The 24,757-nt window shown below is 32.5% G+C and overlaps 1 long non-coding RNA gene across 1 annotated transcript; it reads right to left on the bottom strand.

Moving 5' to 3' along the window:
* Window positions 1-1,150: 1,150 nt before the first annotated feature.
* On the bottom strand, window positions 1,151-24,518 carry LOC123670516. Its single transcript, XR_006745921.1, has 3 exons — window positions 24,499-24,518; window positions 5,117-5,119; window positions 1,151-1,231 (listed from the first exon to the last, which is right to left on the bottom strand). It is a non-coding gene; the product is annotated as an uncharacterized LOC123670516 (long non-coding RNA).
* Between the last annotated feature and the right edge of the window lie 239 nt (window positions 24,519-24,757).

Genomic DNA, 24,757 nt, shown 5'->3' on the forward strand with positions numbered 1-24,757 from the left:
AATGTATCACTGCTAGGCATAGATTATGACTAGCCCGTTGGCGCAGTTTGTGACCCTGCTTTCTGCTCCGAGGGTTGTGGGTTCGATTCCCACCCCGAGTCTGGGTGTAATATAAATATTTATTTATATATTTATATATGTATTATTTATAAGTATGTATATCGAAAAAAAATAATACGTAGCTATGCCAGTCGGCTGTTACCTATAACACAAGCATTAAGTTGCTTACTTTAGGAACAGACGACCGTGTGTGGTGTATTGTGTAGATATTATTATTATTAGATTATTCTCTTTCCCCGTGTTCAAATGTGGGGTGACGTATATATTCCCTACTATGAGTAACGATCGCTATCAAGTGTACATGATAACAACCAGGACCGACGTCTTAACGTACTCTCCAAGGCACGGTGAGTAGACCCACAAGGATTGCACAAACATCCAGACCACGGCAAAAATCTGTATGGCCAATATGAATATTTGTCATGTGCGGGGATCGAACTCGAAACCGCCAGCGCAACAGCCACAAACCAGTGCTATGATCGTTGCACCAACGCATCGTCTACGGTAACGGTACAGTAGTAGAATAGCAGGCACAAATTGGTTTTAACGAGTACACAGGGTGAAAGGGGAAGAAACCCCTAGTACTCTATAAATTAAATAAATGTAATTGTTTTCAACAAAGTTACATTTTTGCAGCTCTCTCTAACCTACTTTGATATATTAGTATGGAATCTGATCACGTTTTGTGTGTAAAATTAGAACAAGGTAATTAATTCAATTCTACTAATTTACGTACAAAACGTGATGTAAGTATTTCAAAGGCATTATTATAACTCTTTTCTATTAATAAGTTAGCTTTTAGCATTTAAATTTATGCTTATTAAATTTGGTGATTTTTCGTTATATTAACACGTTAAAAAAAATATTAACACCTTTTAAAATATGTATAAGTTACTTCTAAAAAATCATAATTTTGCTAGTGTATGTCCGGTTAACATCAGCTCTTCTAGAGACTAGTCGAAAGAAATAAAGAAAAAAGATGATGAATAAAAGAAATCCATTTTAGTGTCCGGTTTAGGAACAATTTTGGCCAAATTTTATCAAAATCATTGTCTAAGTCACATAAAAGCATTGTAACCATTATTTGAACGCGCTAATCTCAACGACTACTGGTCCGATTTGAAAAATTCTTTCAGTGTTAGTTAGCCCATTTATTGAGAAAGGCTATACGCTATATATCATAACGCTATGACCAAAAGGAACGGAGCACCAATGAAAAATGTTTCAAAATCTTGTTTGTTAAACATGTAAACAGTCAAAGTTTTGTAAAAATCATGTATGACAGAACTGTTCCTATTCCACGCGGATGAAGTCGCAGGCAGAAGCTAGTATTTTAATACAGATTTTGGAACCCCTTACACACACACTGCTATACGAACGTATGGAAGCTGTAACTTATTTAACATTTTAATAACATTTAATAATCACTGCACGTATTAAAATAAGGATAAAGTCACCCTAACGCTCTGTATCCTTAACAGCGTTGTGTCTTTGTCTTGTGCTGTTACAATTTCAGTTAACTAACAGAATAATTTATATAATATAAACTATTTACGCTCTCTTATTCTTTCAGTGCCCATTTTTTTCATAATTTTTACTTAATTTCAATAGGAAATAACTAACTAAAAACATCGTCAATCAAGGCACCAAACTCAACATTAGTATCTTAAACATTTTTATTAATTTATATATACACTAGCTGCTGCCTGCGACGTCGTCTGCGTGAACGCTATACAGCACCAAAAATACCTACGATTATACCTTTTAAAATAATATTCATTTACCCGTTTCTTCTTTACATTTCATATCTACAGCAAAATCTCATAGATGGCGCTGCTTTAAAATTATGTTTATCGGCTTATATTGCGTGATTTTTATAATGTGAAGCTAGCTTATATAGCATGGTTATTAACAACTACAAACAAATTTGAAGTAAATCGATGCGGTACTTTTAGAGTTTATCCCGGACATACATACAGACAAACACACAAACAGATAAAAATTCTAAAACTATATTTTTTTCTGTGTTTCCAGAAAATTATAACCTGGGGATCTTTAAGTCGCGAGTGAATAGGTTACTTCTAGGTAAGCGTGCTCCATCTTAGACCGCATTTTCACTTATCATCAGGCGAAATAGTGGTCAAACGCAAGCCTATCATTGTATAAAAAAAAAATTTTGGCTTCGGTATCGATTGTAGATCACACCCCAAGTATTCTTTTAAAAAAATATTCAATGTACAGTTTTGACTTTCCTACCATTTTATTATATATATATATATATATATACTAGCGAACCCGGCAGACGCTGTCCTGCCCGGACAACAGCTACCAAATTTAATTGCTTACATACCCATAGCAGCGCCACCTACCGGGTCCAATTGAGATAAAATCTACCCTATCTCCCAAGTTGGACCAAATTACAGATGCTTACAAAAATTTGATAAAAATTCGTTCAGTAGTTTCAGAGTTACGTACTGATAGCAGCACCACCTACCGAGTCCAATTGAGATTAAAACTACCCTATATCCCAATTTGGACCAAATCACAGATGCTTACAAAATTTGATAAAAATTAGTTCTGTAGTTTCGGAGTTTATCGCCCACATACATCGTGACACGAAACTTTTATATGTATAGATACATATATATACACTATGTTATGTATATACAATATACATATGTTTCACTATGCTTATTTATAACATTATGTAGTTATCTACACGTGTAACAGCATACTTTAAATAATCACGTTACTTAAAAAGTTTTCGATCCTAAATGGTAATATATTATAAAAAATGGGCGCCGTAAAAGTATGTAACTTTTGACTTTCACCAACCAAATTACAAACTTTGTAGCATTAAATCTTGTAGAAACAAAACATAAGCTGCCGCAAAATAACAATAACAATATCTAAAAGACGCCAAAAAAACATTTATCTTATATATATTTTATTTAGAGCTTTACAATAAAAACACAAAAGAAGAGCCCTTGAATGAAAACTCATATATCTATCACATCTATTATTATAGCCTGCAGCGCGACAACCAGTGCCGTGACCACTGCGCCAACGATTTGCCTAAATAGTAATAATTTTCTTTTCTTGTCCAATAATTAGTATATTGTTGCACTTGGATTTCAATGTGTCATTTTTAAAAGAATTCAAAACAATTATTCATACATTTTCACATTATTTCAACGCTTCGTTGTGTCGTACTCGCTCAGTATAAAAAATACAAGCAATGACATTTGAATTGTTATATACAAGATTGAGTCTAAAAAGACTTACCAGTCTTGAGTAAATATTTTAGTATAGGATATACATATGTAAATTTTAGTGTTTCAGACAATGAAGTGCTTATTAATCTAGTCCGTTAAGCTATTCGATGTTACAGGACGAGCAGGGTCTTTACCTTAATAGAAGAAATATAACTGTGCTAAAAGCTGAATATTGTCCACAATTTCTATTTAATTAACAAAAATTACCCTAAAATCATTAGCATCAAACACCAGGTAAAATCGATTTTTTAATGTTATTATTCCAAAATTGTATATAGGTACTAAAATACTCAGTATATCCATTTGCCGAGTTTATATAATGTATTTGACGTCAAAATAATACACGAGGACATTGCAGAATTATTTAGAATGGATTAAAAAATCATCTTTTATATTTATTTTCTATATTTTACAAAAATATTTGAAAGGCTACACTTCAAAGATTGCAGTCTACTATAACACTTATAGAACATTTTAACAAACTTAACTGAATTGATCTGAAATAGTCAGTAAATATCTCAGAATTGAACGGAAACTTAAAACATCAAGCTATTCCACTGTGAATCAGCAGATATTTTTGCTTTACAAAAATTACGAGAGTTAATAGTTGTTTGTGATAACAGTTTTACAGCTTGCTGTCCATAAGATGGTGGGATGAGCCACAAGAATCAGTGTAGAAATAATTACTTGTATTAATATAGTTGTTCGTTCCGGACGGAAGTTTGATACTGCGAACATTGTCATCAATAGGGCCACAAGATCAGGAGGTTTCATTACTATGTGTATTGTAATATAGTGATCGGCTCTTCTAAGTATTCCGTAGAGCGTAGACAATATTTTACGATAACGTAAGTGTATTGTAATGTTAATTATTACTATTAAGATTATACGTAGAAAGTCAGTGTATATTTTGTTTGTTAATATCAAAAATTGAATACTACAAAACTTTATTCTTCTTTTTACATATAAAAATGTCTGTTCTAAAGTAATTTGATATTAACGGTTATGTACCTAGACCTTTAAACTGAATTTTCAGGCAACCGTATTTATTTCAGTAGTCGGTGTAGTATTTTTACCGTATTGGCAATGTTCCATTCAAACCAAAATAACAATGTATACTAATTCATTGGCTGTTAATGCTCAATGTCGCAAATCCTTTAAAGATGACGTTAATAATAAAAATTATGTCAAAACAATAATATTAGTTATTTAAATGTTGGTAACTCCAGTTCTTGCTATAATGAATTGATGTAATTAATATTTCAATTGTAATTAATATTTCAACAATCTAAGAAGAAAACGTATTTAAAAAATTATAACTGTCAAAAATAGGCATTTAATATATGCTGAATCTTTCGAAATTATTTATTTTTACTTTCAACTATAATATAATTTGACAATGCGTTTATAGAGCATGTACCCTACATGAAGAGTAGAAGCTAGCGTACCAGCAGAAAAATTACAGTTACATATTCAATTCATCTAGATGTAATAAATAATAAATGTTTTATACTCAACGGCCCCCAGTAGGATTTACTCCTGTGTCGGGGGTCCGGAAACACACACAATGCACAAGCATAAAAATAAAGTCTTGCCTTTAATCTTGTTATAAAGAAAAGAAAAAGTTGCTGTTGTTGCACGTACCATTTTTTACTACTACACTGTGGTAATTTTATACATTAATATAAAACTTTTAAAAATATATAAAGCTTATTCGAAGTGATCTCCATTGGCTGCGGTAGATTCCTTTAAACATTGAGGCCAGTTATCGATAGAAGCACGCACTCTTTCAATGAAAAAATTCTTCACTGTCACTCGTATGGATTGTTTTAGGGACTCCGAATTATCATGACATTTATAACAAGCCATACTCTCTAAAACTGACCATAGATCATAAGCCAGTGGGTTAAAATCGGAACCAGGTGACGGCCAGTCTTCAGCTCTGATGAAAAACCGAACGTTGGTTTCTAACCAAGGTTGGGTGGATTGAGCATTATGACCCGGCGCCGAGTCTTGCTGAAAAGACCATTCTTGGTTGTTGAAGATGGTGTTGTTAACTACCTTCTCAAGAATGGTATCTTGATGCACTTGTGCCGATGTTTTGATACCCTTTTCATAAAAATATGTCTCCAAAAGACGGAATCTCCGAATAAAGGAGGTATTCCGGTATCGACACTTCTAATACTATCAACATCTAATCAATCTAATCTACGCGCAAATTTCAGTCTTGTGAACAAAACATTCGTAGATAACGTCCACTCCGCAAAATAAAAATAAAAAACATGATAACCGTTTTAAAGAATTTTAGTAATGAAAATAACCATGTTATTTTAAAATCTGATAAAGATATTTTCTGCTCTATTCTATAATTAATGGTATAAAAATTACTTAAGTTTATATATCTTATTCGAATCGTTAAATACATACTGAATTATAAATAAGTAGACGTACAACTTTATAATACATAAAGAAATACCATCTATATCGAATATCCTAATGATTTTCTTTTGTGAGTAATAAATCTTTCCCATTCTCTTCGTTTCGTGAAGTTTTTTTTTTTGTTGGAGTTTCTGGTTTTGTTTAAATACAACTTTCCGTTATACTACTACAAATTTACCTAAATGAGATTACCTAATCCAAAGTTATGTGTTGTGGAAGTAACAAACAGTTTGTAGTTTAGTGATTGAAAATTTGAATTGGACCTTTTCTTAGCGTTACGATTTTTGCTTCAAATTTTGAATGAAAAGTGAAAAGAATATTTTCATCTTCTGATATATATAAATATATATATTTCCCTTTGACGAAAATATTATTATTACAAACGATGTATTAAGTGCTTGTGGTAATTTAGCTCAATAACAACTTATATATAGATATATTGGACATAGGTACGCTAAGTCAACTCTAATATTAATAAAAAATTGACATTTAGTCTATTTGTATTATAAAATATTTTGTCTTATTTCTCGCAAAAACTCCGAAATTATAAATAGTTAATCATTCGAATATTTCGATTATTCAAATCATTCGAATATTCGAATAATTCGATTCCCGCTCACGACAGACATTTGTTCTTATTTCTTTATAAATAAACAAAATGCGTTGCTCTGAAAATAAGAGTTTTTATTTATATAATTAATACAGTAAGAATCATAAATAATAAACATAAATTGTCGTTTATTGTTATTATTATTAATTATAATTAATTATGTTATTTTCGTATACGAACGATCGTTTCGATCAATTTTATTTGCAGATTAATATAATGTATTCTTTATACATTGAAATTAATATATTTAATAAACTATTTTTGGTAAAATCTCAGAAGCCCATAACGTTCTTGTTCAAGTGTATTTTGTTAGATGACATTTTTATTTAAAACTTACTAACTTTTATTGGTAAACATTTAAGATCATACGCATACAAAATTGGCAGAATTAATAGTTAGAAATTCACTGACTTTCCTGTAACTATAATTATGACAACATTATCTAATTGAAGTGCAGTTAAGGCTAAAAATATGCTTTCATAATTCTGTACACCTTAGCACCGTTTTTGCTTTTCTTATCACATGTAGAGTAATTCTTTATGTAAATTAATTATCAGTTTTGATAAAAAGATGGCGTGATTTTAATAGCCTAAAATTCTCTTTTTGTTTTGATTAGATATTTGATATTAAGAAATCAAACAATTGAAATTTCCAGCAAAATGATACAAACTTAAGCAATGTATACAAATACATATGTGCTTACAATCGGTCCCTAAGTATAAGCATAAAATAAAACGTTCGGTTAGCAACTTGTGATCTAGCTACTCTAGGTAGACTATAACACAATGATCGACTAGTTTTCAAACTTTTACTACAAGTATTAATATATAAAAAATTCTGAACACTTTGAATCGGAAGAGCTAACTCTCTGTCTATGTCAAAACTTACTGGACCGTGCATTGTCCATTCGAGCGTATGCGATCCAACAAAAAATGCTTTATCAATACTATTAAACGAGCAATTCTTGTATATATATATATATATAGTCTGAATCTCGGAAACAGCTCCAACAATTTTCATGAAATTTAGTACGCAGGGGGTTTCGGGGACGATAAATCGATATAGCTAGGATTCATTTTTAGAAAATGTCATTTTATTCCTGTTTTAGCCAACGAAAAAATGGCTGCAATATCGTTGGAATACGAAGGTAAATTTCGCAATTGTCAATAAAGTTGTACGCGAAAAATCGACCGGTTAAGAGCGACCGAGAAGACCACGGTGCAAATCCCCATGTCAATCGATTATTTTTATCCTTTTTTTTCTAATTGCACTCATGATTTTTTATTTAAATAATCAGTTCATATTTTTTTATGATTATGTCGGTAAAATGGGAAAATATTATTCATATTTTATCAATATGTAATTCGTATTTAAATATAATTTCCAAAAAAAAAACACGATTTACTAAAAATACCGGTCACCAGGTACTTTTATTTAAAAAACATATTTTATTTTTTGAAACATGTTCTGTGACTGACAAAAACTAGTCTCCCATATGTTAAATGACATCTTTTTTTATTGTTCGGTCTGAATGGATTGTTCAGTCGTTTTGGGTTTGAATGTTATTCGTATTACAAACAAATCACCTCACTCCATTTGCTATAATAATTATTACAAAACATCATCAATCCGAAGGACCTATCTCACTGGTTGCTGATAATGTTTATCTCGCACATAGGTTAAAATTAACTATCCATTAACTTATAAGAGGATAAGCTCTTTGTACCTTTTTTACTCGAAATACAACTTTTTCACTGATGGCAAAAAGAAAAATTTAATAAAAAAGCAAACATTGATGGTGTATACAAAAAAATATATATTTATCCGTGTATACCGTTACACGTAGGATATTCAACCTTATGAAGATCCAATGAAACTTGCCCTGAATCTACAAAAAGCAATTAATTCGAAACTCAAAATCTCTGTTGATATTTTGTTTCCCGTAATGAATAAGTAACGAAAAACTGAAATACAAGACGAAGAAATATAATACCGCCAAACGTTGCTGAGCCTCAACAAATATTGAATTTCGCAAGTTTGTGGAAGATCACAGAGGTCGTATCGTTGTTTACCTTATCCTTTGAAAACGTTCAACGTTCGACATTCATTAAAATTTTACGTTGGAAACACTTTACTAGCAAATATGTACACATTATATATTAGTGTCTGCTGTGTTCCGTTGTAAATAGGGGTTGGTGCCTATTTGGTGCAAAGTGGAATTTTAATTTTGCATTAAAATTGTAGGATTTTGAAGAAAATTTAGCAGCCTGTCTGTACAATATTTAAAAGTTTCCAACGAAGAAATAATATTCTATGCATTTTAAGTTTGCATACTTAGTTGTAGCACGTTAATATAAAAAAGCCCGTGGGAAATTTGAAATACTAAGTGTGTTTAGTAGTATGGTGTAAAAGGTTCCTAGGAACCTGTTAAAATTAATCATTAGTTAATTTTCAAGTGACGATAGAGAGATGAGATGAAGATTAGATTCGGATGAAGATATGCGATTTCTGTAAATTTTTATTGTTTTATTTAAGAAGACAATAGTTTATACATATTTAATGATATTTTCTTAAATTTCAAATGTATAAGATTCTATGTTTTTATTACAATTTTATATCCAACTAGCTGCGTTGTGTCAATAGTTAATCACTACATACTATAAAACAAAGTCGCTTCCTGCTGTCTGTATGCTTAGATCTTTAAAACTGCGCCACAGATTGTGATGTGGTTTTCTTTAGTAAATAGAGTGATTCCAGAGGAAGGTTTATATGTACATGCATAATATAGTAGAGGAGCACTGATAATTTTAGAGGTTACTAATATGATGTCGTAAATAAAAACTTTTTTGCGCTTAAATTGAAAATATTTATTTTATATTTAGTATCAGTATTGCTATTACTGCATTAGCTCTGTAGTTATGGCAGAAAAAAATATAGCCACCCCCTCTCTTCCCGTGGGTGTCGTAAGAAGCGATTAAAGGATAACAGGTCCACTACCAATTTGAGACTTAAAAAGCCGACCGATAGTGGGATAACCATCCAACTGCTGGCTTTGAAATACACAGGCCGAAGACGAACAGCAGCGTCTTCAGTGCTACAAAGCCAGCCCTGCGGTCACTAACCCACCTGCCCAGCGTGGTGACTATGGGCACCACACAATGAGTTCATGTCATTTTTGGTGCGAGCTTGTGGAGGCCTATATCCAACAGTAAATTGCGATAGGCTGAAGTGATGATCAGCTTTGCATCCATATGAAGCCGGGGCGGGTCGCTAGTAGTAAAATATTTTTTTCTGGTGATCATTATGTTTGTGTTTTTATTTGTAACATTTGTTCATCTTTGTGATACGACGCTTTGTGAGGAGAGCGTTAATGATTGCCCCACAGTTTTATACTAATGTAGTTATTATCGTTATAAATTGTTTTTGTTATGTAACAAATATGTGAAATAAATAAATATTATATTATAATTATTATAAATGTAACTTTTTCCCAGTGATGGCTTTTTTTTATTTTATTTTTTCTTTTTTTTTCTTATAGTAACCTTCCGTGGGACTTAAGGAACATATAAAAAAAAATAATTAGCGAAATTTGTCTAGCTATTCTCGAGTTAGGCGCTTAGCAACATTCATTTTTATTTATATAGATTTTATACCAGAATCTTTAAACCGACTTCAAAAAAGGAGGAGGTTACTCAATTCAACCGTATATAGATTTTTTTTATGTTTTAGGATAACTTCGTCGTTTATGAACCGATTTTTTATAATTCTTTTTTTGTTGGAAAATAGATATCCCAAGGTGGTACCATGATAAGGAAACCACGATCTGATGATGGAATCCCAGAGAAATCGAGGGTAACCCTCGAAAATCGTTGTGACGACTAGTACGTTTGTTAATTTTTTTCGTCTACTTATGTTGTATTAATTGTCGATATAATTGAAGTCGGTTTTTTTTTCGTTTGCTAGCAAACACAATTATAATACAACGTCACAACTCAACACTATTATTCTAATTACATTTTAAATTGAAGTTCTTTAGCTTTATTTCTCTTTCATATTATGTAAGCGATAAAACGAATATTCTTTCTGAAAGAGAATATTTTCATTAAAATACATATGACAATTTTACGTTCATACTAAGCTTGAATTGAATAAGAAATAAAAGGAAAGTTTAATAACGGTACGTAGCATAAGTATCAATCTACAATTTACATATAGTAAAAAATTATATTTTCTTTTAAAAAGTTATCTCGAACTAAATACTATAAAATTGAATCATTTTTATGGAGACATCAAAACACAGAGCGTCAGTTAAAAATCGCTTAATGCATGTAATGTCGGTCTTGATAAAACAATTATGGCACCAAGGTCCACGAGAACATTAGCTGAAAACATTAAAATGTAATATATTATTTCGGTATACTAGTATTTGTAGTAGTAAGTTTTAATGTTAATTTCAAGATATTTACATTTCAAAAAATGTGAACCGTAGATATAATATAAGGTATTATTATATTTTTCAAATAAATTGCGTGACAAGAAACTGTACTGTGTAGAATTAAAGCTTAGCTGGCCACGTTGTTCTAATGCATTATCCGCCAATTATGGCGGATATAATATTTTATGTATAGATTGCGAAAACTAAGACAAACATGCTACATGAATATACAAGAAAATTCTTCATCATCGCGTTCAACCGTCAGTCATACTATCAAGTCGCCGACTGTATTTGTAAAGTATACATTTGTAACCTCTACAATTTTATGATTTTATAAACTGCTAAGAAGTAAGAAAAACGAAGACGAATGATGATTATGATGAAGGAAAAGGGGACATATACAAGAGAAACTGTATTTTATTATCAATAATATCAACAGTATCCAAACTATAAAAACCACTATCTATAGAGATGTTGATGTGAACATCATTAGAATATAAGTCCTATTAAATATTGTAAAATAAAACGTATATTGTTGAGTTAAGAATTTCGGTTCTTATAATACAATATGAAGTAGATAGCACAAATAATTAATGATAGTCACTAAAATACGATCGAATCACAGAATATCATGTCAACATAAATTAATTAAGTGAAAATAGATTCTGTTACAGAATGTTTCCAATATCGAGTATATCTCTGTGCCCGCCACAAATTAGTTACCGATTTCATTCCCTATCTGTAACAACAACAGATATTGCTTGGTATATATTTCGAAAACAGTTAAACGTTAAAATGAAATCAATGTTTCAGCTGAATGAAATTTATCTATCTAGAACTATTTCTCACTTCCTGTCTATTGAACTGAATTCAGTATATTAGAGATCTCTGTTATAGTTAATTATAACTATTTACGATTTATTTGGATTATTGAAATTGAATATGACACCCATCACGTATATAGGAAATCTTTTGTATTACAGAAAGTCGGCTTTCGATTAAATTAAAAATCATCAAAATCGGTTCATAAGCGACGAAGTTATCCCCGAACATACATAAAATATATATAGATACGGTCGAATTAAGTAACCTCCTTTTTAGAAGTCGGTTAAAAATTGCAACCAACCCCCCGCCCCCCATGCATGGTGACTATGGGCCAAACACGTGAGTTCGCGCCATTTTCGAACTTGTGGAGGTCTATGTCCAGCAGTGGACTGCGATAGGCTGAAGTAATGATGATGATGACTTGTTTTTCAAACAATTTTGTATACGTTTTTGTCAAATAATATGGTAGATAGTTATTTTTCATTGGGCTAATACACAACAATAATACATTGCAATAACACAGCACGGCGCTTAAATTAATACATATGATATTGCAGTATGATATATTTTGCTCACTTCTGTATTGATTAAAATGTAACCAGAATACTGTAACTGAGTTATAAGAATATCCTGTTCAATATCTGGAGCAGCCCGACTAGGAAATACATCGATTTTACAGAAGATCACAGCTAAATAATACTGCTTTCAAGCAGTGTTGTGTTCCTGTGGTAAGGTGACCAGAGCTCCTGGAGGGGATTGGAAGTAAGTTCGGCGACGCGCTTACGATGCTTCTGGTGCTGCAGGTCTATAAGCTACGGTTATCACTGAGCATCTGGTGAACCGTGCGCTCGTTTACCGACTTAGTTGCTAAAAAAAAAGTCAATATGTGAGATGAACAAATAACTCACGACCGAACTATCAAATATTACAATATTCTATTTTAAGCTTCAATAAAATAAAATAAATATAATATAATATAAAAATCAGATTTTTTAAGTTAATGGAATTAATTGCTTTCAAAATTATTAATAAGTTACTGTTTTTAGTTGTAAATTCTATCTAGAATCTCTTGTATATATTTAAATAGTATATTGCTTATAAACTGCAAAAATAAATCCTCTAAAACACAGACATAAGTTGTCTAAAACAGACGACGAGTGTGTGTGTTGAGCATAGCGATTTATTTATTGCACTCATTTCAATTACACTTTTAATATTCGCTTCAGCCTGTAATATCCCACTACTGGGCATAGGCTTCTTTCCCCATGTAGGAGAAGGATCAGAGCTTAATCCACCACGCTGCTCTAATGCGGGATGGCGGATATATTCCCTACTATGAGTAACGATCGCTATCAGGTGTACACGATAATAACCGGGACTGACGGCTTAACGTGCTCTCCGAGGCACGGTGGGGAGACCCACAAGGATTACACAAACACCCAGACCACGGCAAACACCTTATGGCCAATACAAATGTTTGTCATGTTCGGGGATCGAACCCGCAACCGCCAGCGCAACCGGCACAATCCATAGCTGTGACCGTTGCGCCAACGCGGCGTCTTTTAACTTTTAATATTACATTAACAATTTTTTAACTTTTAATAGTACATAAAGGTAAACAATGTACTAATGTCTTGGAAGTTGATTGATTTTCCACGGGCTATTCTCCGCAACTCGACGTCTTAGTGCGCCTATTTTGCGTGGTTGCGTTTGCGTTTGCGTTTGCGTGGTGTCTTGGAAGTTATTACATATTGTTGGCTACAGAACAAGTGAAAGTACGTTACTCTCAGATCTATTTGGATTCCAAATTGGAGTTCTTGAGCCCTAGGCGATTAAATTGGAAACAAGATGTGTTAATACTTACATACTACGCTGCTATCGGTTCGTTTATTTGAACTTGACTATATTAAAGCTTCATAATTAAAACTAGGTGACACTTTTACAATCACAAAGTTCCCTTACTTGTCAGACTGATTATTTATTTAACATTTTATACATATTGTCGCTCTTATTAGCTTTTTTATTTGATTTACAAAGTTCGTAACTATTTATAAATTCAACAAAGATTATTTAGCACAGTTATAACAACATCTTTAGGATGCTACTGCGGCTGCCTCCACATTGATCCGCGTCGCTTATGTTTGCCGAAGCTCATACGGATGGATATGAAGCACTAATTCGTAAAAAGGTTGGGTCATTATTAAGACGGTTGAGAGACAGCAGCAATGGCATCCTCAAGATGATCGCTTCACACACGGATTGTCCGATCCAACATAGGTTGATGTGCGTAGTAATAGGTAAAAGGTGACTTCTTGTTCTTTTATGTATTTGACATTGCACTGTGTTTCAAATAATTTATGAATATATTAAAAATTATTTTTTGTTTTGTTAATTAATTATTTAATTTAATAGGTTGACCTTGCTTATTGTTGGCATTAATAAATTATTGACATGAATTTTATTTAATCGGTCATGAATATTGTATATGTGTGTGTACTTTGATATATTTATCCTATGTTTTATTATTTTCCTATTTTTATTTTGGTTTTTTCTGTTTTTTTTTTATTAATTATGTTTATATACTGCTGTTTAATTGTATGAACTTTGTCTGAAATAAAATTATTATTATTATTATTATATTAAAATTACCCATGGTCAATATTAAGTCCAGAGTTACTTCTACTGAGTTAATAAATAAGAGATGTCATGCTTAAATTCTGGAGCAGACCGATAGGGGAAGTACCTCGAATTTACAGAAGATCAAAACTAAATAACACTTTCAAATAGTGTTGTGTTCCTAGTAAGGTGATCAGAGCACTTAGGGATTAGGACTAGGGTCGGCAACGCCTTTCCTATGCTTCTAGTGGTGCAGGCCATCAGTTGAGCTGTATGCTTAAAAAAAAAACAATCAAAATTCAAACTACATTATATATTTTTACCTTAATTTCAATGCTGAGTTTTGAGGACTGCATAAAACAAAAATCAACGAAATCGCGCAGTCAAAAGTTCTGAGGTAACATACATAAAAAATACAGTCAAATTAAAAACCTCTTCTTTTTTTGAAAGTCGTTGAAAAATAGACTAAACACGACAAGCGTACGTTGAAACGTTGAAAAATATTGTTAAACACCTTTCTATCTATTATATACATATAAAAATATCAGTCTATATTTTACTGTTAAACTGTTAATTGTTTTTGCTGCACTGTTTATCACATAAATTGTTTTTTTTTCTGTAAATAAATAAATAAATTTCAATACGTGTTTTCATATCATGAATATTAATTCACTTTATCAAAACGTATCTTTAAATGACAAAAAGACAAACGAAAGTAACGCCACGACGGCAGATAACCTTATATTAAAATTCAAGGTTTACAAAACAATATTAATATAATACTACATTTTTAAAATACATACCAGTATTAGTGCAGTTCTTTTAAAAACAGTACGAAAAATAATATCTAGTATGAATAAATGAAAAGCAAATTCGCCGATCACAATACAATGGTTTTTGAAAATGGCAATGAAAGCAAGGACTTCATATAAATTTTATAATAATAACACTCGAAAACCCCAAAGAGACTGAGAGTGAGATTAAAAACCTATATCTCAATAAGGCATACGTACATTGGTTATTGCTACCACATACCGATTACTGTCATATCATCCTGCAATAAGTCCCTAGTTTTCAAAGTATGCTATGAATAAATTTAGGAGACAGACCTCTGTGACACAGTAATATCAGATAGTTAACATATTTCAATCTTGCCGAAGTGTAGAAGATGCGAACTAGTCCATGGCGACCTCATTCTTTCTTTTACAGTCGCTATTTCTAGCGACGCGTCTTTAGACACATTAAAATAATCGTGTAACGTGTGTATCAAACTATAATTATATTTCTCTAGTTATAAGTTTCCCTCTTTTTCTCTCTTATTCTCTAGTTTAATTCCAATAAAACTTATGAAGATACTTCACGAGTAAGGAATTAAATTATTTATTAATTTTCTCAGAAATATTACGCTTCCATCTTCATTTACTTGAAAATTTATTAGAAACAAAATTGTGTTGAGCCGTGAAGTTCATTTCGCAACAAATAACTACAGCCTGTTCCGTTGAAACCGACGTGATACTGTAATTCGGTAAAGTCTGAGAAATGTATCCTCATGAAACGTTCACAAATAAAAGCTTTAAATCTCCAGAGAAATAGCTTTGAAAGGAAACACAAATCCAACGAGCTTTAAGGTAAATCCAAACATAATTTCGACCTATTTGTCATAGTACCGATTGCTCTGAATGAAAAAAGTATAAAGAAAAAAGTGTTTATATAATGTTTCAGCTCGAGGCGAAATGAAATCTGACAATCACATGTGTTGGTGTGAAATATAGAGGATATCAAATATAACAAATGCGAGCAGTAAAGACAAGCACGTGGTGCCGACTGACAGTGGATTAGGGCAATATGTTCGGTTTTTGTTGTTTAATCTTTGTACATAAAATAAAATAAATATTATATGCAATATATGAAAATAATTATATAATATATACATAGTCTTTTTTACTGGCGCAACGGTCACAGCACTGGTTTGTGGCTGTTGCGCTGGCGGTTGCAGGTTCGGTCCCCTCGCATGACCAACATTTGTATTGGCCATACAGATGTATGCGGTGGTCTGGATGATTGTGCAGTCCTTATCTTGGGTCTCCCCGCCGTGCCTTGGAAAGCATGTTAAGCCGTCAGTCCTGGTTATTATCATGTACACCTAAAAGCGATCGTTACTCATCGTAGGGAATATAACCGCCAACCCGAATTGGAGCAGAGTGGTGGATTAAGCTCTTATCCTTCACCTACATGGGAAAAGAGACCTATGCCCAGCATTGGAATATTACAGGCTGAAGCGATAGCCACAGAACTTGTCGGTCTAAGTTCTGAATTCCTGATGAAAACAGACATCGCTACAAACGAAATTAATTTTTAAATTTATAATGTAACTAGACTAGATAGGATAGCTCTTGCAGATGCACTTGCTTTGGGTTCGAGTAATTATTAAACTGACATTGACATTAAAGCTGATTTTTCCAGTCCGCGGTCTGTGTGTTGATGTTTTACATCTTATCTTTATATCTGGATAAATTTCAAGTCATAGTAGTATTATAGGAATTATTATTATCACAGAAAAACTATTCTACCATTAGTAAAAAACATCGAACCAAAAGCGAGTAAAATCAAGTGCAAAGATTATGAAAAATACATTGTCAGTAATAGCTTTATGAAAGTATATTTTTACTAGCGCCACCTACTCATAACATCCAGTAATCTTACGACAGGGAAGACAGCGCCACCTGTATTTAAAAGTAAGAACAACCAAGTCTTCTCTTAGACTGCTTATTACGGTAAAATGTAGAGTTTTCCCTGTTCCCACTACGCGTTTTTCCATGTCAAAGAAAGAGGGCGTTTTTTAGATTTTTTATGGGAAATTCTCATTTTGTTCTGTAAAATTCAAAAACAAGGCTAATTATCGTCTATTCTTTGACCTCTATTAGAAAAGCTTAACTCTATAATCTTTTATATGTTTTAAATAATTCACACAGTGATCGTCAATTGAACGATATAAGCTTTATCTTATTGTAAGTTTACTCATCATAGATAAAAGTTGATTATAAAAAATCGCAACTTTTCTGTATGATTTAAAATACAACTAATTTTAAAATAAATGTCAACCAATTGCATGTATTTCAAAAGTAAATGTCTTTCGATTAGTTTGATATAAATATATAGACAGAAAAAAAATATTGGATCAAACCTTGCTTTTTTTACATCATTATATTAATACATCATTTATATTACACCAGCTGCACGCACGAAAAGTGTCACGTTCCGCCTGAGCCTGAGCGTCCAAGTGCTCGCGGAACAAACGATAGAGCCCAAGCGTTGGCTTGTGACACATTTATCTCTCGTCTCGCATGACGTCAGAGCTAACAGTTCGAATAGTTCTGCTACTGGAACGCCGTCACACGAGCTTCTTCCAGAACTTAAATTACGTTAGCAAATAAAACTATCGTCTGGAAACCCACTTTACAGACAACCAATTTTTATTTGATACAAGTTCGTTATGATACATGTTAGAGTAAGGTTGGACCCAAGGGGCAGATCCTAGGCTGCGTTTACAGAGTAACGCCTTTATTTGGGTCACCTATTTTAGGATGCACATAATGTAAGGGGTTGGATCTAAAAATAAAATCTGGTTTGATTTTAATTATTATATTCGGTATACGATGACGAAAACATTTAATTATTATAATAATAATATTATTATATAACAAAATTGTAATAACCGCACGAAACTCTTTGTTTTCTTCATAAAATTAAAAACATAACAAAATAGCGCTGGCAGTTTCGTAATTGCGTTTTTATAAATTTCATGTTTAATAAAAAATATTTGATGTAATCAATCCAAAAAAAATTCGTTGTAAGATAAAGTGTGAGAGACCTATTTGTAATCTATATTATAAGTAGCCTCTCGCCCTTTTGTTTGTGTATATGACAATTAAAGAGATTCTACATAAGGTTGACCACTATTTTTTGCCAAACTTAAAGTTGGTCTTAACTTAATAAAAAATATAAGTGTATCATAAAAAGTCTTATTTAACATCACAAAGATTGAAAAGAAGACTTAGAAACTGTACATAATACTTAACGTAATACAATTGTGTTCAGACGCTCCCTCATTCGAATTGGAAATTGGACTGGGTCTTATGCTTGATAAGTAGTATATTATTCTTTTCAGAAGAAATTTTTTGCTAAATAATAACTGCGAGCAGACTTTGAATCACTTCGTCAAATATTTTTAAAATTTTATAGCAATTCATCGTCAAATTTTATTGTACTCTTTAGATAATCACTAACAAAAATAGGAAACAAAAAGAAATATTCGCAAATCAGTACAGTAACTTCGTCGAAAAGTGCATAATAAACTAAATACATTCATGGTTTTATTGTTTTCTAATGTTTCCGCGAATTTCACTAATTATAATGAAACGGCTATTTCGGATTTTATCGCGTTTTATTATGTTTTCTAGATGCCCGACGTTTCTGATACTTTACAGCAACCATGATCACCGGAGCACTGAGTAAATTATCCGAAATGTATAAATATAGTAAACCACGATAAAATTCGAAAAAGTTGTTTCATTATAATAATGTTGAGCTGGGGGCAGCTTAAAAAACTTTATATCATAATATTTGTTGAATATGGATCCTTTAAATATGAACCTTTCCAACAAAAAAATATCATCGGTTTGTAGTTGACGATTATATTAGTTAATACACAAAAATGTATAGATATAGGTGGTAGACTTAAAAAAAAAACCCTTGATGGAAGTTGGACAAACCACACAAAAAAACCAGTGTGCTTTAGATCACACTACGGAAGTAAAACTTTATCATTCATCATCATCATTTCAGCCTATCACAGTCCACTGCTAGACATAGGCCTCCACAAGTTCACGCCAAAAATAGCATGAACTCGTGTGTTTTGCCGATAGTCACCACGCTGGGCAGGCAGGTTGGTGGCCGCAGGGCTGGCCTTGTCACACCGAAAACACTGCTGCCCGTCTTCGGCCTGTGTATTTCAAAACCAGCAGTTGGATAGTTATTCCGCCATCGGTCGGCTTTTTAAGTTCTAAGGTGGTAGTGGAACTGTGTTATCTCTTAGTCGCCTCTTACGACACCCAAGGGAAGAGAGGGAGTGGCTATATTCTAACTACCGTAGTCACACAGCATAATAATTATAAGTAAAACTTACAAAACGTAAATCTATCTTTCTATCTTCACTGACTGCTATTATATCTCCCTCTTAACTTCCGTTCACATCGACCGATCACACTTTTCATAACGCCCTCGTTACACATTTACCAGCTTACTCCCCAAGTCAACCGTGCGTAAAGACATTTAACTTCAAACATTTTGAAAAGAAAAATAATAACTAGAAAATATAGAAGATATAATTAAAGAAGTTTTTAGTGAGACTTCTTACTTTTGTTAAGTTACACAAGTTATGCATCAAATTGAAACAAAATTAAAATATTTAAGTATTAAGTAAGCATAAGATAAGTAAGTTAAATTATTCCATGCGTGTAAAAAAATATAAACTATAATTTTAATTCATTTCCTTTGTTAAATTAAGAAAAAACTTCAGCTTAGCAACAAGTTTTAAAATAGCAAATCCCATAATCGCCCTAATAATTAGTTTCGACGAATTCCCGTTCGATGTGCCCCCCTCCCCATGCCCCACCATCGAACCTGTTTCAGAATGAAACTGACCTAATTCCACCGCTGCAGACCCCCTTCCCTCTCTCCCTCCTTCCTTACTGACGTCATAGTTTAACCCAGAAACAACAAGTGCATATCCCAGTTTTATGGCACAGCCGATTATGTTGATAAGGTAAATAACATAGGAAGTGTTGTGCTATGGCAGAATATTGTCGGTTTAGTCGTTTCGTTTCTGGGCAAGCGGAGCTTGGAATCAAAAACTGGGTCAGGCAGGGTTGCATTTATGAATCGAAACACGCAGGGCGACGCGCGTTCATTCTTGTCTACTCTTGTTAATCGAACTCAGCTACCTGCTTTGGACGCATGAATCAGCCCATATGCCGACTACGTATCAATGATAAATGTAAAATTTTATTATAATATAATACAATGAAAATGTTTTACCAGTATAAGATTTCAGTGTTTAATAAAATTACGATTCATGTGTATTGTCGGTGCTTTCGCCCGTGAGCTGTATTGTCGGTGTTTTCAGTTTCGTCATAAGCCAAAAATGTTGTATTAGAAATCATATTTTCAGTTTAGAGTCTACACATTGTTTTTTGAAATAAAATCATATCAGTTTTGATTTATACAAAAATAAAATACAATAGCCACTAAGATTTCATAAAAACTATTATAAACTTTATTACTCGTAACTGCCGTCCTTGCAAGACCTAAATTTAAGTATAAACAGTATCAGATTAAGTATGTCACCGAAAATTATAGCTCGAAGGTCAAAAAACACCAAATAAACCTCATCATCGCCCGTGAGCTATAAATAGTGTAACTTAAAACAGAACCAACAGTTCAGCTAAAGCAAATAGCCCTAATATGCTTAATGTGGGGTCGAAGGGCGCGTCCTTGAATATGACGCATGATTGTGCCTTGGATGTCAATGAAACCTAGTTACTTGCTAAAACTTCTATCAAAATAATGTAATTTAAGGATTTTTATTAATATGTGTGCTCTAAATGATATTTTATATTAGAAGATATTCCTATATTATTTATAGATTTTTATCTGAAATAAGTCACTACAACAGCATAGTTTGTTGGATTCAACTTCTGATTACCATTTACTTATATTTATTGTATTCGGATATTTTTACTATTGTTAAATATTAATTATAATAATAACAACTGATTTTGTTTAAAACAATGTAAAGTAAAATATATTTTAAGCATAAGTAGTGTTATTTTAAAATATATAAAGAAAAGGCACTTCTTGATGAAATTTCTTCTGAAATAACTTCTTGTAACCTTCGAAAACAGCTTAAAACTTATTTTACTGAAGAATGTTTATCTTCATTATTATTTTTAGGCTTCCGTACCCCAAAAGGAAAAAACGGAACCCTTATACTCGTAAGATCACTTTGTTGTCCGTCTGTCTGTCAAGACACTTTTTCTCAGGAACGCGTGGAGGTATCAAGCTGAAATTTATATCAAATATTTAAGTCTACTATCCCTTGGAGCTGTGAAAAAATCAAACTACTAAGTCAGCGCAATCAAAAGATGCAGCCGCTTATGCTGCAAATTTTCGACACTCGCAAGGAAATCAAAACTTACAGGATACTTCCCGTGAACTTAGAACTTCTAGTGTTTTCTTATATTTTGTATATTTAAATGATGATGATGATAGTACTAAAATATATGATTTATTTTTAATAATTATATTTTTGGCTTAAATCAATGATATACTCATATTAATCAATTCACAAAAACTAAAATTAAACAACCCGCATAACAATAGCAATAAAAATTCTAGCCAAATATAAAATTTTAAGGCCATCCAGTACCGAACACATTCATTTGTCCAATGTAACGTAAGGCCATGTCCTTCGCTATGACGCACGTCACCACCTTGGACAGTGAATAGGAAGCGCCCAAATTCATTCACGCCCTATAAAATGAATGTAACGAAGATAATAAAATAAGAACAAAGTAATAATTATTTTACTGTCCTAAATCGATTTTATTTCTGAAACTGATTCCTCATTTTTCTTGTCGATTACTTAATAGATATAAAAAGGCATGCGTTATTTACGCTTAATTATAAAGATCTTAAAACGCCTTTTGCTGAAATAATTTCAGTAACACATATATCGCCTCATTTTTAACCGACTTCAAAAAAGGAGGTTACTCAATTCGACGGTATATATATATCTATATGTATGTGTGTATGTATGTATGATCGGGGATAACTTCGTCGTTTATAAACCAATTTTAATAATTATTTTTTGTTGGAAAGGAGATATCCTAAGTGTGGTACCATGATAAGGAAAGCAGGATGTAATGATGGAATCCCAGAAAAAACGAGGAAAACCCTCGAAAATCGTAGTGACGACTAGTGCGTTTGTTAATTTTTTTCGTCTACTTACGGTGTGTTACTTGTCAATGTAATTAAAGTCGGTATTTTTCGTTTGCGAGCAAACACAATTATTCAAGTACTGAGACTCCAAATTGGTAAAAAGCTCTAACCAAGTCCGGGTCATATGGCGTTATTTTGGTGAAGCTTGTAGGTATTAATTCGTTCGGATGACTAAAATGCCTTCACAAGTCTAAGTTAGTTTTGCCACGAACACGTGCCATGTTGTCATTAGGCTCACTGTTAAAAAGACATGGAGGAGTTTCATCTGCAATACGTCCTACTTGAATTCATTTGAGTACATTTTCACTCATGACCGGAAATTGTATTGTACCTGAATTGTGCCACAATTGAACACCCGTTTATATATAATTGAGATATAATGAGTACTTTTTGAGTAACCTTTGATAGCGCGTATTTACTTGACAACTTTTTCGTCTACCTACGTTGTATTACTCGTCGATGTAATTGAACTCGGTTTTTTTGTCATTTACGAGCAAACACAATTATCTCAAAATATTTTTAAAGCATAAACATATAATCAAAAAGACTTTTATTATTTTACAATAAAAGCTGTAACTGCATCCTATTACTATAATAATTGACTAGCAACCATAGTTTTATTTCCAAAAATATATTCAATACACACAATTCAGCCTATCGCAGTCCACTGCTGGACATAGACCTCCCCAAGTTCACGCCAAGAACGGCGTGAACTCGTGTGTTTTGCCCATAGTCACCACGCTGAGCAGATGGGTTGGTGACCGCAGGGCTGGCTTTGTCGCACCGAAGACGCTGCTGCCCGTATTCGGCTGTATATTTGAAAGCCAGCAGTTATCGCGCCATCGGTCGACTTTTTAAGTTCCAACTGTGTTATCCCTTAGTCGCCTCTTACGACTCCCACGGTAAGGGAGGGGATGGCTATAGTCTTTACTGCCGTAACCACACAAAAATATATTCAAAACGAGAAAGAAAAAAGATTCTACAGAAGTTTACTATATTGAGCCGATATACAATAAGACAACCTTGAAAAACACTTAAAAAATAATTCTTAAAAGGATATACATATATAAATGATAATATACTTATCAATCAATATGTGTAACGCAGGAGAATAATCTAGAACAACGCATTATATCCCTCTATCAAAGGAGTTTGCGAAGGCAATGGCTATGGCGTTGTCGGCAAATGTCAAACGGGCAGAGTCGATACACTTGTTGCTGACCGGGTCAGCGGGGCGCGGGGTACGGTCAACGACCGATGCAGGCTATTTCAGGAGCCTGCATAGGTAAAGTTCGAAGGTCACGCGGGATAATTTTAGATGATTTTTTTAACATCCGGGTTATTTGAGCATTTTGCTCAATTTTGGATTATATGCCTAATAAAAATGATATGATCTAAATCTATACAAATAAATAAAATTCGAGTGTCTGCTTGTAATATTAAAGTGACCGCTTTTTACTAAATGCATATGAATGTATACATGGTACATATACCAAAAAAGATTTTTTTTTTAAATTTTTGTTTGTCTGTTTATTCCGGCTAATCTTTGAAACGACTGGACCGATTACGACGGGACTTTCACTGGCAGATAGCTTATCTAATAAGGAGTAACTTATGTTACTTTTATTTTAAAAAATCTATTTATTTTATAACTCTGCAAACTGAACTATAGCTTTTTTGTTAATGTCTACGCGGACGAAGTTGCGGGCAGAGCTAGTGAAGTAATAAAATAAAATAATCCTGTTTTATTTAAAATATATATTTACTGCTGAAAATATGATATAGTTCTTTATTTTTTACATAGTTGTACATTAATAAAAGGTTACAGAATTTATATAACGGGTTTGTTAATTTGAATAACTTAATATCCTTATAAAGGTATATTTGTTTCCTTTGATATGCCGTGTTCAGTTACAGTATTAAATCTATAGAAATAAATAAAATTGGAGTGTTTATTTGTAATATTAAAATAACCTGCTTTTTTTCTAAATGCATATGGGTGTATTCTCGGTACATATACCAAAATGACATTTTTTACGATTTTTGTCTGTCTGTGTTTGTTTGTTCCGGCTAATCTCTGAAACTTTCACTGACAGATAACTTATGTAATAAGGAGTAACTTGGGCTACTTTTATTTTTGAAATTTATATATTTTATAACTCTGTGAACTGAACCATAACTTTTTTGTTAAATTACACGCGGACGAAATCGAGGGCACAGCTAGTTTTTGAATATAGGACAAAGGATATTTATTATATAAATATCCTTTGTCCTATATTCAATATAATTATTATTAAATATTAAAGGTTACATAATATTAAAAATATCTTCAACAGAGGACTTTTCAATCTCTCCGTCGAAGATCAATTAATCTACAAACTTTCAATGTCTTTAGTAGTAATTGTGACAATTTGAATTTATCTAATAAAATCACGATTT

This window comes from Melitaea cinxia, chromosome 4, assembly GCF_905220565.1.
Source record: "Melitaea cinxia chromosome 4, ilMelCinx1.1, whole genome shotgun sequence".
Classification (NCBI taxonomy): Eukaryota; Metazoa; Arthropoda; class Insecta; order Lepidoptera; family Nymphalidae; genus Melitaea; species Melitaea cinxia.